Here is a 6,174-nt window from a genome sequence, read left to right on the forward strand (position 1 = left end):
CCACCTCCTTCCCCTGAGCAAGCAGTGTGCTTCGCTGACCACGGGAACTTCAGCAACACGGATGCGCTGCCTTGATTTTTTTTTTTTTCAGCAAGGCACGGCACGGCAGCGGGGGTTTAGCACCCTTCCTGGGTGGATGTCCCTCTCCTCCAGAGAGCAGAGCTTCAGCCTGGAGCCCACCCCTGGCTCAGCATCCTAGAAGAGGATAAACAGGTAGAGGTTGGGGGCTGAGGTCTTATTTAAATTAGGCTGAAAAATTAACACCCCATTTGCAGGAGTAAAGGATGCGCCCAGTGCCTGCGGATACTGCTTTACCTAGCAAAAGCAGCCAAATCTACCAGATTGTGCTGTTGGAGGACTTTTATGTATAGCAAATAATAACCGTCTTTAATTAGCTCTATTTACACAATAGATGTCAATGTTGAATTCTCTAAAAGAAAAGGGCAGAACGTCCTTAGTGGAAAAAGTGATTTTTGAAGCCTAACAACTTAAAAACAGCGGGAAGGTTTTTGCTCTGACTGCCTGGGGAGAAAAATCACCTTTGGCTCAGCAAAACAGGAAGAATTTCAAGCCCACAGCAGAAGTTTTTCAAGAAACTAATGAAAATGGAGGATTAGAGTTTAAACTGTTTTGCAATCGCTGGCCTCAATCCTGCAGACACTTTTGAGACACGCTTAACTTTATGTACGTGGTTAGTTTTGCTGACCTGCATGGGATTATTTACACATGTAGATATAAGTACATGCCTGAGTGTTTACAGAGTGGAGTTTAAACTACAGCATTTGTTACTGAAAAAAATGACATTATGTCAAGATCTTCATAATTGGCTCTTTGAGATTCTTGATGTCAGGAAAAAAAAGAGCTGAGAAATTCAGGAATTAAGATTCCTGAGGCAGTCTCAGATCTGCTCCCTCATATAAATAAGATCTTTTGTCGTGCTGGATCACGGCATTGGGCCACAAAACTTATTTAGCAACTATTGAAAAAACCCTAACACCTTTATATAGTTTGAATCTACTGCTCATGGGAAGATACTGTCTGCATTTCTTTCTGTTCTCTAATGTGTATCAAAGTTTGGCCACTAGCTGAGACTGAAAGTTTTTCCCTCATCGATGGGAAGCAAGTAATTAAAAAAAAAAAAAAATTATCATTTTTTTAAAGTTTCTTTTATTTTTTTTTTTTTTAATTTGTTTGGGTTTTTTTTTTGCATCATGGGGGTATATTCTACCTGCCATGAAGCAGCTTGTTGAAACCCCCTGAAACAGGAACAAATCACCTCTGCAAACTGTAGTTCTGCCGTTTATCGCCTTGTTTCTGTGCAGAAGCCAAACTGCCATTACGCTGACTCACATTTTGGCATTTTGTGTTTATATACAAGATGACGATGTTTGCAAGCAATGGGGGATAAAAAAAAAAAAAAAAAAAAAAAAAAAAAAAAAAGTCATTCCCCAACACTGCCGTCCCAGCAAACTCTTTCCCTTCTCTGCCACGGCGGCAGAGCCGGGGGCCGTGGCCAGAGCCCCTGTGCGCCGCGGGGACCGTCGCTCTTTGCCGCCCGGTGCCGGGTGAAGCCGGGGTGCTCCCGCCACCCCCTGTGTTTCGCCCCAAACCCGCTGCCCCGTCCCCAAGCCGGCCGGGCTCCGGGGCTGCCGGCGTCCCAGCTCTACCCGGATTTAGGCACGCCTGGCGCTCCCCCATCCCTCCCCGTCCGTCCTGACCCCCCACTGACCCCGTGCGGTGCTGCCACCATCCTTCGTGGCTCTGAAAAGCCACCCTCGGCTCTCAGGACACTTTTCACATCATCTTTATCACACCAGGTCCAAAATATTCAACACAGTATTCCTGGCACCAGTATCTTTCTTGCCACAGGGTTTATTTTCCCTCGCTGCCCCTCTTTATCTCCAAATCCCTCACTCTAAGTCTTATCTTGGATTTTTTCTGCCTTTCCCCAGGCAACGTCAGAGACCTGCTGTGGAAGGGTCAGGGATGCTGGCCACGCTGTTTCCAACCTGCCGCGGCGTGGCACACCTGGCTCTACGTTGCTGCCGCCCTGTCCCGTCTCTCCTGCCGTTCCCAAGATTTTAACCGCAGCTTCTGGCCACGTCGCAGTCCCGTCAGTCCCTGGGGAGAGGCAGAGGAGGGTCCTGCTTCGGCCTCCACCAGGCTGGCTGCTCTGGGTGTCCTCTGGTGACCCCAGCCCCACACCCCGCCCCATGGCATCCTGCCCCGTCCTTTGCTGGGGGAGAACCGCAGCCGGAATAACCCAGGGAAACCCCTGTCCGGGCTGCGATAACCACCCCCCAGCTCTGCTTCGCCCCGCCGTCGCGCTTGTCGGTGCGGCTCTGCCGCAGACCCCGGCGCTGCGGGGTCGGTAGCCGGAGCTGGCTCTTTGGGAGGGTTTGGCTGAGGTCCTTCTCCTTCACTGAAGCAGGAATAGGCCTCGGCTGCTGAAAATCCCATCCACGTCTGCTGCAAGGTGGAGAGAAGTTGTTAAACGCTTTATACCAGGGCAGTAGCAACCCTTGGTCAAGCAGGAAGCACAGAGCATTGGGTTTTCTGCCAACGGAGAGGAGCGGGGCTCTGTGGCCCCCCCCCCCCCCCCCAAGTTTCTAAACGCTTCTTCACAGTTTCTAAAGCTCCTCAGTTTTCTGCCCTGAATGCGACAAACACACCGGCTGAAGCAGGATGAAATGTTTCGGCTGGGGGGTGCTGGCAAGCGTGGTGTGCGACGGCGCTGCCTGCCCCCCCCCCCCCCCCGTCCCCGGGGGATTTGGGGTCCGGCGGCACCTCCCGGCTGTGCTGTGCCCCCCCGGCTGACCCGCGGCCCTGGGGCCCCCCTCCTGGCGCACCCCCTCCCCGGGTCCCCCCATCCCACCGCGGCGTGAGCAGCGACCGAAGGCACGCCGCGTCTGAGGAGCCTCTCTGAGCTCCACTGAGGATTTTCCCGGGGTGCGGCGTGTACCCGGCTTTACCGACAAGTCCCCCCCCCGGCAGAGCTTTGGCATTTAGCTCCGACCGGGTACGGCTCGCACCCCGCCTCGGTGCAGGCTGCAAAGGAGCGAAGAAAACATCGGCGACCGACTAGGTGAGCAAGTATGCGGAGCACAGCCTTGATTTTGGCTGGGGCTGGAGCTGCAGCTGCAACTGACACGAAATTTCCGTGAGTTGCAATGGGTCAGAGGCAGCTGGGGCTCCTTTCCTCCCCGCTCGAGCCCCCGCCGTCGGGAGCCGCCGGCAGGATTAAGGAGAAAAAGCAATGTATGGGTCTTGGGAAGAGGGAAAACAGAAGCACACAGCCAGCCGAAGAGGAAACAGTGGGACACAGATGTCTGTGGAAAGCTGAAGCCACTTATAGAGGATGCGTTTACTTGTATTTCCTTCCACTGTGGCTTAATTGCAATGTGTTTTGATGACAGGTAGGACAGGAGCTGGGCTTCTGCCTAAGCACTTCTCCATCCTGCATAAAAGCTCTGAATTTAATATTAACAACAATTAATCACGGCTACCAGGAAGCAGCCGGCAGCGCTCCCCAGCCCCAGGAGCGCTCGGTTCACATGCTCAGCCCCGTTAATTCCCATCTCCAGGCAAATGACACCGGAGAGTCTCTGAGAAGCAAAGGGCCTTCCCTGTCCTGCTGAATTTAGGGCCAGAGTTGTAGTGGTAGGAGCACCGGCACCCCCTTCCCATCCCCTCTGACAGCTTTTTCTGTGAATCCGGGTGGTTTCAGACGCCCCGTGTCTCTCCCATGGGTAGGAAACGGCCGCTCGCCGTCAACTCCCTCTCTCATTAGTAGCACTAATTGCTCATTGCATATTTTGCATATGTATATTAGTATTTCAGAGCAGCTCAATTTTGCATCCTGTAATTAAATGACCGCTAATGAACACACTGGAGCAGGAGCAGCCAAATGAGATAACCCGTGCAGGAGTGCTGGGCATATATATAATAATTGCATGGGAATTCACTCTAACGTCGCACCGAACTGCCTCCCGTGCTGCACAGGCTCTTGGCCGGGAGAAGGCAGCGTGTGAGCACCCTGCAATCCCTCCGGTCTCCCCCCTGCTTCAAGGGACACCCCCAGGTCCTGGCTCACCACTCACCTCCCTCTTACCTCTTTCATTTCCAGCGTCCAAGCGAGCTTCTTGGCTGAACCACCCACCGCCAGCCCTCCATCCCCCCATTCTGCAGGGGTTACGTTTGCTGGGCACCCCGTGGGGTGAAAATAACCTCCTCCAGGCTCCGGGCTGCCCTGACTCTTCTGCCTCTTGCCCTGAATGCTGTCACCCAAGCATGCTGAAGCAAATAGTGACCTGTTGGGGCCAATATTCCTCTCTCTCAAGCAGCCGACCCTTCGGGGCATCACTGGTCCCCAGCCCGAGGCTCTTCCCAAGGCAGGCATCCCCAGCGGTGGGCCTGCTCCCCATCCTTCCCCCTGTCTCTGCCAGGAAGGGCCAATGTCACGTGCAAACCCCAATTCTGGGTCCAAACCCCTTTGCAGCCTGCCAATGGCCGGTCGTCCATCCTCCATGGGCTATCAACCGAAGGAAATGTCCCCAAAACACCTGCACGTTCTTCAGGACGCAGCTTTGCTTGCCCTCCTGATTCAGTGTCCTGCACATGCATGTCTTGGGCAAAACGGATTGATTTTGGGGCTCTCCACATACATAAACTGGCCATAATGCTCTGGCGTGAGGTGGGGAGTGTTTGGCCGACGTGACCTGAAGCCACACGCTGCACATCGACGCTTAACGTTGAAACTCTCCCAACTCTGAGCAGCAAAGTGGTGATGAAACCTGAGGGGACAGCTGAAGGCTGGGGGTGGTGTGAGCCGGCGTGCCCTCTTGGGCTGCAGGAGGCTTGGAAGTCCCCAAAAAGAGGGATGTGCATGGAAGGGATGGTATTTTTGCTCCCGGGATCCATAAACGGTGGCTTGAGGCAGTCAGGTGAGCGGCTGCCAATGGGGTGGGCGCAGCGGGGAGGGCGGCAGCCCCAGCTCTGTGGTGGACGACCGGGTGGGCAGACTTTTGGGGGCCACCTGGGATGGGAGCGAGTGGCTTCATAAATGTGCCACGTCCACTGGAGTCTTGCAATTTCATCACGGGGTGTTTCGGGGGCAAGGTTGGGTGGGGGGTTTTGGCCCCAGCGTCGGGTACATGGGGACAGCAGGGGACAGGCTGGATGGGGACGGTGGCACGGGGAGACAGACCTCCACCCCGCTGCAGGTGGGGCACCAAGGCTCCCCCCCCTCCCCAGCTCCCAGCAGACCTTTCCAAAGGTTTTAGGTCCTTTTCTGAAGAAAGGGGCGATGAATCCCCACGTTCCCCAGACGTGGTCGCTGCTACCAAAAGGCCCGTCCTCTGCTGTGGGATGGTTCCGGCTGCAGAAGTGCAGAGTTTGGGTCATGACCGCAAGAAGCTCTGGCCTTGAGCTCACAGCAAGAAAAAACACTCTGCTCAGGCACCCCCGCCTCGTCTCTCCCTGCAACGTCCAAGGTGATGCCTATAAAACCCCCGAAATTGAATCGACATCATCACAAATGAGCCACTGGGGTATGGGATGTTTTCATCCTTGAAATGCAGAGATGCCCCCGCCGGGGTGAGGTTGTGGAGGGCGACCGGAGGGGACCGTAAAGCCCTTGGCTTGTGTTTGAGTATTGGCAAGGCCACCGCCGGGCTCTGGGAGACCTTTGGGAAACCTGCTCGAGGCTCCCCGGGGCGGCAGCACCCTGGGCGTGGGCAGGACCCGGCCGCTGCCGGGCTCTCGGCAGCACCCGTGGCTCTTCCCCAACAATGTCTCTAAGATAAATGTTTGTCTTTTCCATCCAAGAGATACAGCAGAGCTGCTGCCAGCGCCACGTCTCAGTGGAATCGGTTTTCGTTCTGCCAGGAGCGTTACCGGCTCATGATTCACATCTTTACAGCAGCTTTGGAAGGAAAATGTGCTTCTCACCAGGCAGACCTTCACGCACGTCGAGATGCCACAGTTTTTCCAGACTTTCCAAAGGAAGCCACGGCCAAGTGAGACATTCCTTCTCCTCTTCCAGCTTTCTTGGAACAACCTTCTTTGATTAGTGAGTGAGACAGATAGTTGGAAAGACAGACAGAGAGACAAGCCAGGCAGTGGGGTTATACTAAGCGGTTTGCAGGAGCCCCAGCCTCCGGTGGGATGGTGCTT

The sequence above is a fragment of the Tyto alba genome, unplaced genomic scaffold (genome assembly GCF_018691265.1).
Source record: "Tyto alba isolate M040663 unplaced genomic scaffold, T.alba_DEE_v4.0 Super-Scaffold_28, whole genome shotgun sequence".
In the NCBI taxonomy this organism is placed as follows: domain Eukaryota; kingdom Metazoa; phylum Chordata; class Aves; order Strigiformes; family Tytonidae; genus Tyto; species Tyto alba.